The 20,276-nt window shown below is 37.1% G+C and overlaps 1 protein-coding gene across 37 annotated transcripts in view; it reads left to right on the top strand.

The window, feature by feature from the left end:
• Ptprd (protein tyrosine phosphatase receptor type D) overlaps window positions 1-20,276 on the top strand; it is a 2,001,112-nt gene that overhangs the window by 283,766 nt on the left and 1,697,070 nt on the right. For 36 of the 37 annotated variants that reach the window (XM_036177144.1, XM_036177143.1, XM_036177148.1 and 33 more), the window contains exon 2: window positions 18,241-18,310. The exons of the other annotated variant lie outside the window; for it this stretch is intronic. The gene's annotated coding sequence lies outside the window, so the exon portion shown is untranslated. The remainder of the gene's footprint in view (window positions 1-18,240; window positions 18,311-20,276) is intronic. 37 annotated transcript variants of the gene reach the window in all.

Below are 20,276 nucleotides of genomic sequence, written 5' to 3'. Positions count from 1 at the left end.
AGCTTCAGCAGCATTACATCAGCCACTCTATTACAAAAGGGAAGAGCCCAACTAAAAGTGGAAAGCAGAGCAGATGCAAAGCATGAGCGGCACCCCCATGTAGGACAGCAATGCCGCTTTTGTCATCCTTTTCCCCCAGGGAAGCAGATTCTTCTTTTAATCCAGTTCAGACTGTTCTGAGGCAGATACTATTTCTGAAAGTGTTGAACATGCAGAGCCAAACTTTCTAAGTATGGTGTACAAGAGGCAGGAAAAACATGATGTATTCTTAAAATCCAGGGGGAAAGGAGGAGGCCATGCTAGGTGACTGCAAAGAGGCTTTCCAGGCCTGTGCTCCATGTGCTCCCCACACATCCCTGTGGGAGGGCTGGGATGCTGTGCTCTGCACTGACATCACTGCATTTCTCTACTGAGCTTTGCTTTTCTCATGTCTTTCCTGCTACTTACATGTGCACTTCAAACTTGTTCTCAGTCCTCCTCCCTATTCAGTGAAGATCAGAGCTCAGGGCTGCTCTTTATCCTTATGTCAGATCTGCTCTGCAGTCACTAGAAAGGGTCCTACCTGACCATCTCATTATCAACTGTCTGGTTTTTGGATGTTCTTTCCGAATCTTCATTCCTATTAAAAATCAGGTTGGTGAGGTTTAGCTTCCTTAATGTAATCTCTTAGCATTGAAGTGAAAGAAACACCAGTAAAACAGAATTTAATTGGAGAAGGTGGGACAATTAATCTGAGTGCTTTTGCCCCCAAAGACAAAGAGTTGAGGGGCAAAAGGATTACGCACAGGAACTGAAGATTTTAATAAACTCATTTCTTGCCACTATAAAAGCTGATGGTCATAAATCCTGCCTTCCTATAGAAGAATTTCCACAAGTTTTCAGGGCTATTTAATGATGAGGAGTAATGGAGCTGTTGGAGAACAGTTTTGAAGCAAGCTATACCAGACTTGACATATAGAATCAAACTGGAGACAAAACTAAATCAGTAAATACAAACGCAAAAATAAAACTAGATGGGTGCACCTTGTATAAAGGCTAGGCTGGACCCACAGGTCAAGGTAGCGTGAGCTAGCAGCCCCAATGTCTGTGTAACCGAGACTGCAAACTAGGCAAAGAGCAGTGCACTGATTCAACCTACCAGGGGCTGGAGAATTGAATTCCTTTTTGTCTATAAGCATGAAGAGTGTAAGAGTTTAAGAAGAAAGACAAGAAACTCAGAAACATAGCTCAAAGACTAAGAGAGCTAAGGTTAAAAGAAACATAAAACAAAGGTCAAAGGCTACAACACAACAACTTAGTAGAAAATACAGCAGAAAAAAAAATGTGGCAATGGTTTGTCTCACAGGAAAGCTTTTATGTTCTTTGCAGCAAAGAATAGAAGGCAAGATTTAAGAGCAGAAGGTAACACACAGCTCCCAGTCAGCTAATGCTTCACCAGAAAACTGGGAACTCCACCAGGCTGTGATGGGAAGTATCAGAAATGAAGATGGGTTAGCGATTCTGCTGAAAAAACTCAGGGTAATTAGAATATGAGGTGGTGGTAAAGAGGTAACACTTCTGTGCTAGGTTTTGTACCTCAGCAAGTCCATTTGGCTTTGCTTGTAAGAATTATGAGCTTGGGAGAAATCTTTTGAAGGTGGTAAGCTGTGGTTAAGTAAAGTGGAAGAATTGCTTGTGGGCACTTGGATGTTATTTCTGGTTCTCAGAGTGAAATGAACAGGTTAATGATGTAGAGATGAAACTGAAGATTTCCAGTGTAATCCTCTGTACTTACAGTGCAGTGGCTCACACAAGGGTGTCCTTCCATTGAAGTCTCATCTTCAGACACTGTAATTTCTTACTGATATATACATCCTTAATTTGTATTTCACGGTCAGCAATACTCAAACTTTATTTGTGCTAGTTTATAAGGAACATCCTCTGGTTCCTTATGAAACATTGCAAAGGGAGTTTGAGTAGTAACAGACCTAGGAACAATGGACACTTAAAAGTAAATTACAGTTTTTTTTTTCTGTCTACACTCTAGTTTAGAGGTTTATAGTTATTTCTGGGATGTATAAAAAGAAAAGTTATGTGATAGGAGTAGAGGAGTCATAAGATTTACATATTTTTCATATTTCCATTTGAAAAAAAATAGGTACTTGGCTACTTTAATTTGCTTTCACCAGAAGAACAACCCAGAATAATGTCATCTTCTTATTCATCTCTACTAATTGAGTGGGGAGCAAAAGCTGTTCTCTGAATGTAATCACAATTATATCATTACTGATAAGTGGTACATAGGTGGTTACATTTTTTTCTCTTACACAATTTCAAATACATAAGAGGAAACTTTGAAACACATTTCTCAGAAACACTGATGAGGCATTCCAAAGAATTTCAGCTTTACTCGTATGGTTTTCTGTTGTAATATTCAGAGTCATGCAGTTAGAAAAATCATTTTTTATTAATTCACAACACTGTAATTTTCCAACTCCTGAAATAAGTTTTTATGCTGTACTTTTAACAATATCTCCTTAAGTTGCTTGGTGAAGTCTAACAAACTTGACTACCATAAGAACTGAAAACACGAACTAGACATGTGGCATAACAAACCCTGAACTGTGGAGGAGCTTGAGGCAGAAGGAACCCAGTTTTGGCAGCCATAGTAAGTTTAAGGGTCACCTGAGCAACACAGAGAGACAATGTCTCAAAATCAAATAGGCAAACAAAAAATTTTTAAATTTGTAAGATATAACTACATTATAACTAGAAAAACTTAGCAATAAATTTTAAAGTATAAAACTGCAAATCTATTGTATTAAATAAAATGTTAAACACCATAAATATGTGCTTTAGCACATGGATTATTAGTACCAAGTGAAATTAATTATCTCATGATTACCAAAAATCTATCTACTGAATAATAAACAATTTAGGTTATTTTGTAGCTTAATATTTTCATATTGTGGAAAGGATCAATTCAATAGGACTGAAATGCTATTTTCTTATACTTAGTAAAAGGAACAATTGACAGTCACATTCACTCCATATTGACTTAGCCTCTCTCTCACAAAATAGAGACATAAACTTGTAATTCTTAACCAAATAAGTGAAGCAAGTTTCTGTTAGCTATGTGCAGTATATAAACATTTCTTGCACAACAGCACAGACTAGTGGCCACTGGATTGAAGCAATTGTTGGATGTGTTCTCAGATATCTAAGGTAGTAATATGAATTTTGAAATTACACATTTAAATAATAAATATGATAACTTAACATAATTTAATGGTAATTAACCAAGTTTGTAATCAATAATTATTTGCACTTAGTCCATACTGCTAAGAAGATATCTTCAAAATGATTAGTAAAAAAGTAAACACGTAAGTGCTTCAGCAGAAAACTGAAGACTGTATTGTTGATATGAATATTCTGTGTATGTTGCTTTCAAAGTAACTGTAGCTAATAACCTGCAAGCACTGATTTCCTTAGTTAGCGCACAGAGAAGCAGAGATGATCACATGGCTACATTTCATAGACACCAACAGGCTTTTCTACTTTATGAATCCACTTTATGAGTCTCTATTAATATTTAAGTGATAGTTCCTTCATTTTAAGTTCTTTTCAAACGTAAAAATGTTAATCTAAGCAATAACTATTATTTAGGAGGTTTCTTGACAAAGCTATCTGAAAAGAAAGGAATACTTTTGGGATAAAGAAAAGCTGCAAGTGTTTGCACAAGCACCCCCTAGTATTGTGAACAGAAAGCTCAATAGAATTGATTAAGGGGTGATGGACAGCTTCATTTTGGCTTCTAAACCCTGAGTAATTTTCTGGCTTCCTGTTTGGACTTCCTATTCCCCATGCAGCAGGGGAGAACAGGCTCCACTCTGGAGTAGCTGGAAATACTGGGGTGCAGTTGTTTAAATGAAATGACTCCTTCTGGTAGCAAAAGAGATAGAATACTAAATGCTCAGATATATGTGGTGGATAAGTCAGAGTGATTTAAAACTGTGTTTGTTCTGTGGAAGTGACATACATGGCCTCTGACTCCTGGAAGTCAGTGTTGATCTATGGGGGAAAGTTATAATTTATTTAAGATTGCAATATACATACAGAACTATTGACTATGAACATTGCGACTTTGGAAAAGTTTGCAATTTTCCTGTGTTTTTTATTTCCTAATGTATGTACTGGCTAAAATGTCATTATTCTGGTACAAGTCTACTGATGCTAAATGAAATAAAGTTTAAACATACTGAAAAACAGAAAATGGCAACAAATCATTTTATTATTCCAAGTTTCAGATTCTCAGTTTGAATTTTTGGCTATTTTCCCTGTTGCTGTTCTTCACAGAGCAGTGACTCGAATATTCCCACTGATTCTGTTTTTGACTGGAAATATCGGATCAAGTTGGGTCCCATTTTTATATCTTTACTCATTCTCTTGTGATCTGGAGACAATACGAACAATTTTAGCAGTAACTTCTTTATCTATTTCTTTTAGTTAGAAGAAATTTTCAATGATAGGATTTATATACCTTAAATTTGATGATAGTGTAGACCAATTTTTTTTTAATTTTATACATCAACCATGGGTTCCCCTGTCCTCCCCCCTCCCGCCCCCACACCCACCTTCCCCCCCAGCCCCTCCCCTCCATTCCTATATCCTCCAGGACCAAGACACCCCTGGGGATTCATTTAAACCTGGTGGATTCAGTACAGGCAGGTCCTGTCCCCTCCTTCCAGGCTGAGCATGTGTCCCGGTATAAGCCCAAGGTTCCAAACAGCCAGCTCATGCACTAAGGACAGGTCCTGGTCCCACAGCCTGGATGCCTCCCAAACAGATCAAGCTATTCAATTGTCTCACTTATCCAGAGGGCCTGATCCAGCTGGGGGCTCCACAGCCATTGGGTCATAATTCATGTGCTTTCTTTCGATTGGCTATTTGTCCCTGTGCTTTTTGCAATCTTGGATTCAACAATTCACACTCTTGCAGTCCCTCCTCTTTCTTGACTGTTGGACACCTGGAGCTCCAACTGGGGCCTGGCTGAGGATCTCTGCATCCACTTCCATCAGTTATTGGATGAGAGTTCCAAGACGACTGTTAGGGAGTACTACTCAGCAGAGAAAAACAATGACATCATGAGGTTTGCAGGCAAATGGATGGATCTAGATAAAATCATCCTGAGTGAGGTAACCCAGGCTCAGAAGGACAAACATGGTATGTACTCACTCATAGGAGGATACTAGATGTAAAACAAAGATGACTAGACTGCTACACAACTCCAGGGAGGCTACCTAGAAAACAGGACCCTAGGACCCAGGAATCACCCAATGACAGAGAAATGGATGAGATCTACATGCACAACCTGGATGACAGTGGGAGTAATGAAGGGCAAAATTTGAGGGAAAGAAAGCTTAGGGGAGCAGGAGATCCCAGCTGGATCAAGAACAGAAAGGGAGAATGAGGAATAACAGACCATGATAAATGAAGACCACATGAGAACAGGAATAGGCAGAGTGCTCGAGAGGTCCCCAGGAATCCACAATAATATATCCTCTGTAGACTGCTGGCAATGGTCAAGAGAAAGCCTGATCTGACCTAGTCTGGTGATCAGATGACCAATTTCTAAATGGTCTTAATAAATAAACAACATGGAGCCAGAAATTTGGGTTACAACCCGAGAGAAAAATCAGAGGGATAGGACAAACCATGAACTAACCTCACCTCACCAAATTGCAGCTTCCAGCAACTTCCTGTTTACCCAGGTTTATATATGCCTTGCTTTCTGCCATGTGTACAGCTACATCACTTCCTCTTCCTACACAGCTCTGTCACTTTCTGTCTGTCTGTACTGACCTCCAGACCTTTATGGTTGGAACTGGAATTAAAGGCATGTGTCACCATTCTCGGACCTGTTCCCTAGTGTGACTGTGAAATCACAGAGATCCTGCCTACTAAGTGATAGGATTAAGGGTGTGTGCTGCCACTGCCTGACTTCTTTGTTTACTTAAAATGGCTTTCTTTTTCCTCTGATTCACCAGGCAAGCTTTATTTATTAAAGCACAAGTAAAACATCACCGCATTTCAGCACAAATAAAATATCACCACATGATTAATTTATTATACCATCTTTATTATACAATCATAACATTATTCTACTAAAAAGTTTTTAAACACACTTTTTTTTTTCCTAACACACACAGTTCTGGTGTATTAAAGATATCTTTAAAGTGGGAAGACACATTCCTACCACCTTTCTCGGCATTTCTGGGGCTGATCACCTCACTTTCATTTTAAAGGTTCTCTGAAGAGACATAAGCTTTTTATTAAAACTCTGATACTTCATTCCTGTTTTACAAAGTATGAAAATAACCAGTAATCCAATCAGAAAGATAATTTAAATCACAACTTTCATACCTTCTGGTCAAAATACAGCTATTTACTCCATAAGTATATTGTGGTATATGTCAGACTGCACATACTATTTTTCTACAAGTATATCATGAAACTGTCCAATGGTACATTTCTTAGGACATGTTCCTGCCATTACAATATGCATAGTTGTGTTTTAAAAGCACAGTTCATTGTGTGTACACAAACATTTGATATTTGTCTTACTAAAGGCAAAATGAACCTTAAAATTTTGCAGATGTATGCAGATGGATCCAGTGAGGATGAGGAAGGAAGGCTCTGCAGTGGTGTTTCTAATCTTACTTCAGATATCTCCTTCAGGCACCCATGGCATCTATCTGTTCTCCTTATGACTTGTTACTATTCAAATGAACAGCATTACCACATTTTCTCATATGATATCATAAGACTTTTATGAATTGCAAATCTAAGTGACAAAACATTTCATAAAAATGCACTTATGCATTTTGAACAACATTATGCAGACTTTTAAAGGTTCATGAAAACTCTTGTTAACCCTTGAATAAAGGAAGGTACATTGGCAGGAGATAAAATCCCTTTACTACTGGAATTTACTCACCTCTCAGTCATTAAAGTTCATGCTATCATTTTTAAAGGACTTTTAATAACATGGAAATACCTTGGGAAAAATAAAAGGATGCATTTTGTGTGAGTGGTATATACTGACGTTACCTGAAGTAGCTGGTTCTGTGACTAATCTGGTGACTAAGCTCTCGATCAGAGAACTAGGATCAAAATTTATGTTCTCCTCCAGATGGGAACAGAACCAGGTAGGTGTACATCAGCACATGGGTGGAAAATAAAAATGTAGTATATGGGCACATGGCATTTTACTCAGCCTTAAAGAAAGATGAGATTATAAAATTTTCAAGGAAACAAGTGAGATAACACAGGCTAAAAAGATAAAAACACTGCATTCTCTCTATTACATTTGGATACTAATTTCTAATTTGTACATAAGCGTCTATTGTAGGAGTGAATATATATATATATATATATATATATATATATATATATATATATATATATAATTTTTCCAGGAAAATAAAAATAAAAGGATTCATGAGAAGAGAAGCACAAGGCTTGAGGCTGTGGAGGGCAGCACAAGGTATGTGATAGGAAATTAAAAGAAGAAATACCAAAGGTAGAAATGCATAAGCCAGGATTGGACAAAGACTTGGGAAAAAGAAAGCAGAAAGGATGGTCTACCAAGATTAAATATGTATGGAAATTCTAAGAAAACTGCTTTTTAAGCTAATTTTTAAAATAACATAAATTTGTTTGTCTTATGGTCCTGGAGAATGAGGAAGTGCAGGAACATTGTGGCCAGCATCTGTTTGACAGGTGGGAGAATAGTGGAAAATTATCAGATCAGATTATATATGAGAATGCCATCATGGATAATACTTTTTATGCCAAAATTAAAAACAGTAAAATTAATTACTAATATTGTCTTTAATCTGCAGCCAGAAAACTTTGTATATTCTGTAGTCCTATACTTCTAAAATTGTGTAATAATTGAAGGTTAACTTTTTTCTAATATTTGAGGGAAAAAAGTTAACTGGGTTCCAGAAGTATTTACTAAGTAATTGTATTGATTTTTGCTAATTCCAAAGTTAGGTTTTAAATATCTCCAGTTTAGACTCAATGTCTTCTCTTTCCTAGTCTGCTAAGCATGTCAACTGTTCATATGCTGTGGGAATCCAAAATCTTTCTTTTCTTTTCTGTTTTATTTAATTTGAAGTTTATTTTAATACAATAACTTTTTTGCTCAAATAGTATCAATCTTGTTTATTAACATATGAGTAGTTACTTTTTTACTTTTTCATCTTTTGTATTTGAGATTATATATAATTACATTGTTTCTCTATTCCCTTCTCTCCAAACTCTCTCTATAACCATCCTTGCTCTATTTCAAATCTATGGTTTCTTTCTTCATTAATTTCATACAATATAATTCCATCATATTCTTTCCCCTTCACCAATTCCCTGCAAGCTCCCACCTCCCTATTTGTTTGAGATGTGAGGGATATGAAGTTGGGTCCAAAATCTTCCCGAATACTGTCCATATTAAGCAAAACTATGGTCTCTCATAAACTTGATTTCTGTTTGTTATTAAATGTCATCAAGCGTTTCAAATTCTTGATAAGAATGTAGCTTTTATGCTGTCTTGCATAAGGTTGTACGCACAGAGGCAGTTTGCTTTGGCCCCCAGTTTCTGAGTTTAGCACAACTAGAGATTCGCTCGTCCAATATCTATATAGGACATACACTCAGGCTTCTTGCTATTCAATTTTCTCTCACCTGAAATCTCCATTTTCTGTATTTGATCTTGCAAAAATAGCAACTTCTCCATAAGTTCCTTCATCAGTATTAACATACATTGGTCCGGCTAATAGTCCTGCCTGCTCCGTCCCCCTGAGGCTATGATAATGATCCAAACATCAGTGCAGAGTTAAGAACTCTAGCCTTGAGGGAGGTCTTTGCACTTGCCTTTAATCCCACCCAGCACTGGAGAGGCAGAGGCAGGCAGATCTCTGTAAATTCAAGGCCAGCCTGGGTTCCAGTACAGGCACCAAAGAAGAGAGAGAGAGAGAGAGAGAGAGAGAGAGAGAGAGAGAAAAAACTCTACCCTCAAGTGAACAACAGAGTATCCTGAGTTGTCAGAAAATGATCTGTACAATCAGCTTCTTCCACTGCTGTTTTATAAAAAAAATCTCTGTTTAACAAATTGGACAATCTAAGATGCTCGAATAGATAGCGTTTAATAGATTAAACAACCTTGAAGATGCATCTCTCGGGCTTCCATCTACCCTTGTCTTTTTATGCTGATTGCTTACAAGTGTTTGGCAGTGGGGTAGAAAAGGAACCAGCTTTGAATTACACCAGAAAAGTGACCCAGTGCCAGATGCGCAGGTAAAAAGGGGGTTAAATTTGCACTTATCTTTTATGTGTCCACAGGGCCTTATTTGCTGGTGTTTAAATCTGTGGGAAAAGCAGCAGGAAGTTTAAGCATTTTGCTGCCTCTGCTACTGCGATCCCGTGAGAGTATTGCCTTGTGTCTTCCCATTATTCATTGTCACTCTGCTTCTGAGCAGAAATACTTCTGAGGACTGTGTGCAATCCTGCAGACGCTGCTTTACTTTAGCTTGCAAGACGTTCCAGTAAAAATGCTGTCATTGGGGATGTGCTTTTAAAGCGAATATGATCTTGCCGTGAACAGATGAGGTTATCCAGTATGTTTAGATTCTCAGAGAAGGTAGCTGCTAATGAGTTACCGTCTAGATTTAGTTACAGAAACATTAAAACAACAACAACACCTCTCCTTGCCCTTAATGTCAAAATTCTATTTAAATTGTTCAATATCCTCTAGCAAAGAAAAATGTATAGTTTCAGTGAAGTAAAGGTGCTGACAGCATACTCCTACTAGTGACACCCAGAGTTTAGATGTAATTCAATTTACAATTTTTGGTCCCATTAAATCTTTAACAAGTAACAAAAGTTAGAAATATTTTTTTCTCGCTCTTCAATTTTAGGCAGTTTTAAATCAAGGACATGAAATAGCTGTTCTGAAGTATAACATGCTTGCCTTCACAGTTACCTTCTTTGAGATCCATAAGCAGCTTATTGACCTGGAAAACTATTATCTATAGATAAGATTTGGAAGCCGGTTCTTTTTGGCTGGGTTTTTCTAATTCCATAAATTTCACATATCTATTGATTTTATTTTTAGTACATTTCAAATTAATACTGGAAACTGTTTGATGATAGGCTTTCATATATTTTCAGTGTCTTTAGATATAACCATATTATTTACAAGCCACAATTTTATTTTATTTTATTTTATTTTGGTGAGGGTAAGACAGAACAAATGTTATTTACAATAGCTATTTTTAAAAGCTATGTTCTTTCCACAGATATCCAATATGATTTTGTGAATTGTTTAAATATATTTTTTCTCCAAAGAGAAGGCATTTATTGTGAAAATGAGCTGTATTTTTTTTTTTTTTGCGTTCTTAATTTTTGGAAAGGTTGCTATGTATTTACTAAAAAGAAAATGCTTTTAAATGCCACACCCTTCAAAACAAACAGAAATTGTGAAAGAAAATCAGTCTCACCCATCCTACATTAAATTTGGTTTGCAAGAAGATGGAATTGTACAGTAATAGGTTTTAAACAGATTATCTAATTTTCCCACAGTGCATTTTGCACTTTGTGTGAAACTGAGATGGAAGAATCCATTTCAATTTGATTAAACACATTTAACACTAAGGGCTGTCAGAATTCAATTACATTTTTCATTTAATACTTTCTTTTAAGATTATTTTTCTCATTTTTTCCTATTAGATTTTAAAAAAATTTCCTTGCACTAGAAAAAATATTAAAGTCATTTTGCCCCATGACTAACTCACAAAAAGCTTATTTTGTGAGTGCATAAACAAATGAAAGTTTTCCAGCTATTTCTCACTGTTGTCAAATTCTGTAATAGTCTATAATAAGAAGGCACTGAAGGAATGTGTTCCTTCCCCATCCCCCTTTCTTAGAAAGTAGTAGTCCAAGGACTTGAACGAGTTATTTTAATCCAACATGCTTATCTTTGTAATTACCTTTTTAGGTCCAAAAAAGATAGTTTATTAACCTACTGAGAAAACTATTTTCTCTCTTAAAAGACCTAGAAGTGTGTGTACAAATTTGTACCCTCTGGCAGCTGAATCACTACCTGTTGGTTCTACAAACAGGGCTGGACAGTCTGTTAAATGGACAGGGTCCCTAAAGTTTGTTTTGGAACAAAGAAGAATGGGTGAGCAGGGATTGCATCGCACAATCTCCTTAATGGCAATTGGGTTCCAGTGATTTGTCTATGTGCGTCCTAGGAATAATGAATAAAAGATTAGAACCATGCCTGCTCTATTACTGTATATAAAACATTAGACTGATGTTAGAAGGATTGCCTATTGAACTGAAGGTACATCCTCAATGCATAAAAACTACTTACTGAATTCCTAATGCAAAATTCTCAACATGCTCTGGTCAGGAATGCATTCATTTGTAAGTAATAATTGAACCAAAATGTTCATCTCATTTTTCCACTACTGTGAGTTGTTGTTGTTGTTGTTAAGGTTTTACCAAAGGATAAAGGTGATAATTTCACCCACATTTTCTATTCCTCTTTATCATATATTCTAACTTCCCAAGTCTTATTAGTATTCCTTGTATAAATATGATTATGATTTCAGGGCTGTGTATATCACCTTGCTATAATTATTACTGTAAGATGATGTATTAAAATAAATTTCAAATTTTCTTTGAAGGGAATTTAAGTACTAAAGTTAACATTCAGTGCTGTATGTTTTCATAAGATGTGATAACAGAGATAAAATTGTCATAAATATTAGTCAATCCTATGGCAAACTTGGTTGAGTGAATCACCCCTAAATTTTTAAGTGAATATTTCACTTAGGCAAATATATCAATTTTCCATTTAGATTCATATTTTGGCAGTTGGTAGAATCCTGCCAGTGCTCATGCATGTTCAGGGCACATGTGTTTTCTAATTCTGTATGACACCTAAGTGTTCTGCCCATTTGATGATGGGCTAGCACACTCCCTATGATAGCTGGTAAATGTGTGCTCAGTGAGTTGATGGCCCTTAGAATGTTCATCCAAGCTTACTGAGAAAAAGTGTGGTGAGTTAACACACTGGTTACTATTTAGCTGTCAACAAGCTACTATTTTTAAGTCAAAGATGTGAAGGAGAAAGCCTTCCGAAGAGGCCTTAGGAAACAGATGTCACTAATCCACACATACTGTCAGCCTGAATTTTCCCTGGTTCTTATCAAAAGAATTAGGAAATGAGTGTCCTTCTTCAAAATACTATTAGCACATGTATTTGGTGGTTGGTGAGCAGCCATAGTACACTGTCAGATTTGTGTTGAATTCCTCTGAAGGGCAGCAGGCCGGAGGAACTCTGAAAATATGAAGAGCAAAGTAAAGCCTATTCTAGGTGATGATTTAAACAGGCACATTTGCCTCCTGCCTTTGAAACACTAATGACGGCACAGGTCAATGAATGTGCTAGTAAAATGCCCATAAATTAGGAATTCATTCATAAAGAAGTCAAGTTGGTCCAGGTGAGAAACTTTATGATGGAAGAAATGAAGTAGTAGGCAATCTAGACTTGACAGTTTGGGGACTAGTGAGACTGGAGAGGCTTGAGACAGCAGGGTTTAGATCTGAGAGTATTTGAGATCCACATCTAGGTTCAACCTGGCCATCTGCTGGACAGGAAAGAGAGAAGAGAAACAATTCTGAGGGGTGAGTAAAGGTGAGATCATGAGACAGTACTATAAGAGTGTAGCCCCACCAGTGAACTAACCATGAACCATGCGGCCTTATATTCATAAAAACATAAAGTCATACATGACTTTTATTGTAGGTTTTACTAGATAATGCACATTTAATATATGTTCACATCATACTTTGATTCCCCCCACCCACCCATTTCAGTTAACAATCAAGACTGTCCCCCAAAGATGTTATCAAAGGTAAAGGTCAATCTGGTCTTGAACATTCCCTAATTAAGATTTGCATTCTCAGGTTACTCTTGGCTACATCTACTTTCACAGTTACAGTTAACTGGGACACATGGGATAAAATTAATTTATAACCTTAAAAAATTATCAGATCAGATTATATAGTTCTCAAAGAACTACTGTGTATGAAGAACAATGAACTGGCTTCTGAATCTGTAGCAGTAATGTCTTATGAAAATAATAAGGTTAACAAAGTGTTTCTTAACACATATGATTGCTTGTGTGTCTATAAGCATCTGGCATCAAGGAAAGCTAAAATTAAACAAATAAATAAAAATTTTCCAGAAGATGTAAAAAATACAACAAGGCAGAAAATAAAAGGAAGCCACAGGAAAGACAGCTACAAAGAGCAGAGGAAAGCAATGAAAATTCTTAAGGTTGGTCGTGTAACATTGTACAGTATTTCACTTGTTTCAGAATCATTTTTATAAGCCTGAAAAATCAAAAGTACTATCAGCTCCCTCTGTCTAAAAATTGAGGTCTGCAAATCTGAACAATGCTTGTTTCCTTAATAATCTGACAAGTTGTTAGTGGCCCTCTGAAAAGAAACTGTTAGGATAAACCATGCATAAATTTACCTATTACCATCACTAAATAGTACTTCATTACCCGAAACATAAAGGACTGGATTAGGGAAATGTGATTTTTATATCACAAAAATACTCAAATTACTCTTAAGATTTACTGAACTCATCTAGTCACATATATGTGAGCTGTGTTCACATGCTTCAGCTGTTCAAAACAGACATTGGAATTCAACTTAATAAGCATTTTTGTTGTTGTATTTTTACTTTTCTCTTTGGAGAGCCCACTACCCAGCTCCCATATAAATCACACAGAGACTTATTGTTACCTATGAATGCCCAGCCTTAGCTTGATAGCTGGGTGGATGGAATCTGGTGTCCTCCTTCCTCCTTCTTTTTCTCCTTCTATTTATTCTCTCTCCTGACAGCCCCATCTACCCTTAATCCTGCCTAGATAGTGGCAGTTTACCTCTATATTAGAGCGATCATGTGCTTTAGACTGTCAAAGTAACACAGCTTCACAGATTTAAACAAACACAACACAAAAGAGTGCAACATTTTTGCACTACCACAAGCAATGGGGGAGAGTCCCCCTTGCTCCACTTCCTCTCCAGCATACCTGTCATCAGTGTGTTTTTTGTTTTTTCTCAGTCATTCTGATAGGTGCAAGATGGTATCTCAAAGTTGTTTTGATTTGCATTCCTCTGATGGCTAAGGATGTTGAGCAATTCTTTAAATATCATCTGGGCATTTGGGATTCTTCTATTGAGAATTCTCTGTTTAGATCTGTGCCCCATTTTTAAATTGGGTTATTTGGTATTTTGTTGTCTATTTTCTTGAGCTCTTTATGTATTTTAGAGATTAGCCCTCTGTCAGATGTGGGGTTGGTGAAGATCTTTTCCCATTCTGTAGGCTGCCATGTCCCTTGCCTTACCGAATCTTTTTAGTTTCAGGAAGTCCCATTTACTAGTTATTGTTCTCAGTGTCTGTACTACTGGTATTACATTTAGGAAGAGGTTTCCTGTGAAATAGGTAAGATCTTTTGAGTAAATTGGGAGCATGGGATGAAAGGGGGGAGGAAGTAAGGGGAAGTGGCAAGAAAACTTGAGGGAATTGGATGGTTGAGTTGGGGGAGGGACAGAGAGGGAGAGCAAAGAAAGAGGTATCTTGATTAAGGGCAATATTATAGGGTTAGGAAGAAATTTGGTGCTAGGGAAATTCCCAGGAACCACAAGGATCATCCCAGCTAAGACTCTAAGAAATAGTAGAGAGGATCCCTGAACTGGCCTTCCCCTGTAATCAGATCAATTATTACCCTAATTGTCATCATAGAACCTTCATCCAGTAACTAATGGAAGCAGATGCAAAGATCCACAGCAAATTACTGTGTGGAGCTCCCAGAGTCCAGCTGAAGAGAGGGAGGAGGGATTATATGAGCAAAGGGGTCAAGATCATGATAGGTAAACCCACAGAGAGACAGCTGACCCAAGGTAGTTGGAGCTAACTGACTCTGAAATGACAGCTGGGGAAGGAACCTGCCTGAGACCAAACTAGGCCCTCTGAATGTGACAGTTGTGTGACTTGGGCAGTATGTGGGGCCACTGACAGTGATACCATGATGTATCCCTAGTGCATGAACTGTCTCAGCCTTGATACATGGAAGAGAGGCTTGGTCCTGCCTCAACTTTATATGCCAGAATTTGACTGTTCATGGAAGGCCTTACTCTCTCTGAGGAGTGGATGGGGGTGTGGTGGGGGGAAGGGAAAGGGGGTGAGTGTGAGGAGACAAGGAAGGGGGAATTGTGGTTGTTATGTAAAATGAAAACACTTTTAAATAAAAAAATAAATAAATTTATTTAAATAAATTTAAATAAAAATTCAAATAAAAAAGAATCCAACACATCTTTGCATCATTAAACAAATGTTCCACAGAATAAATGTAACACATCTTCAAATAATAATATTTCACATCACATTTTAAATCTTTGTTAAGTTAAATTCCATAATGTAAATTATAATATGCACTTCCTTCTGTCTCTCTGTCTCTGTCTCTCTCTGTCACACACAAACACTCACATACACACACACACACACACACACACACACACACACACACACACACACAAACATATACATATACACTGAAACAAGATGTAGCCAAGTGCCAAGTATCCCTGGCTAGCTTGGTATTCATTATGAGAAGGTGTCCTCAGATGCACAGGAATACCCCTTCTCAGCCTCCCAAGAGGTGGTATTTCGAGTTTGCCACACTACTCCCAGCTTTATATCCTAATATATTACTAAAACTGTTGGGTAAGGTTTAATGATGGTATAACTATCAGGAGAATATAATCCACATACAATCCCATATACAGGTCATGGATTTATTAATTCTGTACTCATTTATAAGAAAATACTGATTCAACAATATCTAGGAGTCTAGAGTACACTGTAAGAAAAATGGAGAACCAATGTCGTGTCTTCCTCTGTTTTCCCAGCATTTCTCCATCATTCTCATTGTGCAAATTTTAGACATGTACAGAAGTATACTGTAGCTAGAGTTGCAGGGAGAGTCAGATCACCTGTAGTTCAACCCCAACTCTATTAACTTACAAGCTAATGTATCTAAAACAAGTAAGTGAGATTCTCTTTGCCAAGTTTCCACCAGGGGTAGGGCCAGAAAGATGGGTCAGAGGTTAGGAATGTGTATTGCTTTCAAAGAGGACCAAAGTTTAGGTCCTGGATCCACTTAAGGTCACTCACAACAGCTTGTAACTCTAGCTCCAGGGGATATGACAGGACTCTTCAGGTACACACACACACACACACACACACACACACACACACACAGAGAGAGAGAGAGAGAGAGAGAGAGAGAGAGAGAGAGAGAGAGAGAGAGAGAGAGAGAAATGCAGAGACATACAGACACAAATAAAAATAGCCTTCTTTTAAATAGAAAGGACAACAAATTAAAGAATACATATAAAGCATGTTTCATAGTAACTACTAATATCGATTATTTTGCTTTATGTTCTGATAACTTCCTGAGAATATTATAGCAAAAAATTAAGGTTTTAAACAAAATTTATTAAGTGTATGTGAAATGGTGTTTCCATCTTCCTTTATATTAACTCTAGTTTATAATCAATTATCAAATAATCCAACTAACAGTTTCATTCTTTCTTAACATGTTTGTTTATAAATTTTGTGTATATAAATTCAAAATTTTACACAGCAAATCAGAAAATCACTTAGTATATCATGAAATGATACAAAAAGTATATTTTCACATATATTTTAAAAGAAAAGCAATTTCAAAGTCCAACTTTTTTTATTAGACAGTGGGTGTTTTGATACCAATCAGTTTAGACTTGGTTGTCTAGCATGGAATCACCCCAATTAGCACAGGTACAGCCTCCATAAGTAATCCTAATTTGTTAGATTTTTAATATTTTATTTTATTTTTTACAGTATCTCAGATTCCAAGACTGGCCTAAAACTCAGTATGTAGTGGAGTTTGAACTCATGATCCAAGTTTGACAAAAGTTTGAGCTCACACAGAATGCATAAAGAAATCACTGGACTAAATTTGTAGAAGAAATAAGGCTTATAACATGAGGAATGAAAAACAGATGAAATACATGTTATAATGAATAAACTGGTGTGACCAACAGACCCAGAAGTTCTGTTGGCTCCCACAAGGCTAGACTGGGTCCTTAGAGACAGTGAAGGAGGAACAGTTTCACAGAGAGAGAAAAACTTCTAGTAGAAAGAAATGCAAGCAGCTTAGGTGTACATGGTGAGGAAAGAAATGCAAGAGGCTTAGGTGTGCACGGTAAGGGATAACATGAGCCAGTCATGATGGAGGCCTGAACTTCATGCTCAGAGATGGGTAGAAACTGTCCAAAGTAAAGTATTTTTGCATTCAAAGCAAATGGCCAGGTAAGTGGCTATCATTGTTCTGACTACCTCTTCTATTCAATTTGACCTTCTGCCATTAAATGTAGCATATTCTGTGAGCTTGTTGAATTGTAGATTATTTTTCTTTGCTTATTTGTTAAATATTCAGGTATTGATTTGCATGTGTTTTCTTCATATGCATAGAGGACTTTCTATACACATTGTTGACTTAGGCTGTGGCCTCAGTGTTTTATACTGTTACCATAAAAGGGGTCAACTTTCCAAACATATTGCAATAAATTGAATATGGAACTAGAAGTCTGCAGATAATCATCACAATTTGATGGATGGATGCTTCACGTTTCAGGGATAAAGCTTCTGGATTGTCACTGGCAAATATTAGGGGAAAGTCTGACATCTTTACTTCCCATTAAAATCCAGAAAATCAAAAACAGATTTCCAAATCTCACACAGAAAACTCAAAGTATGTTTTAACAAATTACATTACTTTACAGTGAAAGAAAACAATTTGATAGTCATTCAAGAAATTCTTGTCCTATAGCATAGCAGTATAGAACAGAGAAATATTTAAGGATTATGCATAAACTTTCAATATTGTGAGCTGTATTGCCTCACATTAAGTAACTAAGTTAGACTCACATTTGATACTATGAGTGATTAACAATAATTTATCAATTTCATTAATCTGTAAATACACCCAGACCATTAATATAATTACTCATTTAGACTTGGAACACATAGTCCTCATAGATGTGGATTAAAGGTGTCCCCCTTTTCTTCTTCAGGGCAATATTGAGGAGATTTGCACTTTTCATCCCCCAGGCTTCACTCCCCTTCAGGGGAGGCTCTTCCTTGGTAAGTCTTACATAATTCTCTTTGTGAATTTAGTTTAGTACAATCTGCCTGTGTATCTTAAAGCAGAGCAGAAATAGAGATGTCAAGATGATTCACTAATTGCAGCATTATGTTTAATGGGAGATGATAACTTTACTACTATTTTCAATTATTCTAATAACAAAAGTGCTTTTGAAACCTGCAGTTGTAAAATTAAAATTATATGCTAGAATAGATACTGCTAATTTTTCTGATTCTAGAATTATGCTATCTTTGTTGATCACTTTTGTTTAAATAGTATATTCTCGAATGCCTTAGATTATAAGCAACTGTGGAAAAGCCATCCTTGAAGAGGGCTAAAGCTAGAGTCACATTCACATTCTTCTTCAGGTGTCATTCATATCACATTCAGGACATCATTGCTTAAATTCTCTAAAGTCCTGGGCATGTTTTAACTCACATAATTTTGTTTTATTTTCAAGAGAGTGTCTGACAGTGTATCTCAGGCTGGCTTTGAACTTGCAGTCCTCCTACCTCAGCCTCTGAATGCAGTAACCCAAGGTATACACCATCATGCCTTCCTTTTATCAGTAGAAACACCCCCCCTTTTTTTCATGTGATTGGTGTTTTTGCCTGCATGTATGTCCATATGAGTGTATCTGATACCCTTGAATTGGAGTTACAGACAGCTGTGAGCTGCCATGTGGGTGCTGGGAATTGAAGGCAAGTCCTCTGGAAGACCAGCCAATGATCTTAATCACTGAGCCATCTCCCCAACTCCCAACAACCTTTTTTTTGTAAAAGTATAATATAATGTTTAACTATGTGTATATGTGTGTATAGGTATGTGCACATGTAAATGTGAATGCCTAAGGATTCTTAAAGTGGGCATCACACCAGAAGCTGTAATTACAGGCAGTTATACATCACTTAACGTGAGTGCTAGGAATGGAACTGGGGTCTCTGCAAAGCAGTATACTCTCTCAAACATTTAGCTACTTCTGCCCTAATCACTGGAAACTTGGAAGAGATGTACCCATACATTATCAAAGTTAAGCCTGGGGACCGGAAAGTGGCCTGGGGAATTGAAATGCTTGCTAGACAAGTGTGGACACCAGAGTTTGTATCATCAGCACTCACACAAATACTAGGTGCTCTTGGTCCTCTGCCTATAACTCCAGCTGAAAAAAAAAACAAAAAAAACAACAGGACAGGTTATGGTTCTCTTCTTCCTTGGGATTGATGGCCCCCATTCTGAGGCTGGAGGGAGCAGAAGTGAGAAATAAGGTTCAGACAACTGTGAATTCAATGGAGATAGCCCTCCAGGAGGTGACTTCAGTGAGACAACTCAACTTTATTCCAGAGTATAGGAAATATATAGGATTGGGAAGCCTGGGGATGAACCCTAATTTGCGTTAAGTGGCACGCTCCTTTCATATAGCTGTATTAGTGGAAGCAGGGCTCTATCAAAATGGTGAGAACATTAACATGATTATCATATGGGCACCAGGGGAAGAGAGTTTGTGGGGAACTATGTCAAGCGTCACCATTGAGATAAGTTAGGCATCTGGACATGGAGACATCCTCCAAATAAGGGCAGGTAGAGAGCAGGAAGCCTCTCTGCGGAGGGAATCTTTCATGTTGCACAGCTTGAAGAAAGTTGCTAGGCCATGGTAGACTGCAACTTCTGACCAGCAGGGCCTCTCAACAACAGGTAACCCCCAGAAAATGTTGACTAGCATGAATAACCATTATGGGCAAACTATGGATTTGACTGAGAGACCATGCCTCAATGAGTAATGTGAAAGAATGATTGAGGATGATTCCTGACACTCACCTCAGATGCCCATGCACATGTACACACACTTATATTTACAAACCCACACATGTGCACCTACCCACCAGCAAATCATGTACCCACATATATATATATATATATATAAATACCATTGAAAATTATATTTAATTGATATTGATATAACACATG

This window comes from Onychomys torridus, chromosome 2, assembly GCF_903995425.1.
Source record: "Onychomys torridus chromosome 2, mOncTor1.1, whole genome shotgun sequence".
Taxonomy (NCBI): domain Eukaryota; kingdom Metazoa; phylum Chordata; class Mammalia; order Rodentia; family Cricetidae; genus Onychomys; species Onychomys torridus.
This window is presented reverse-complemented; position numbering and strand designations above follow the sequence as displayed.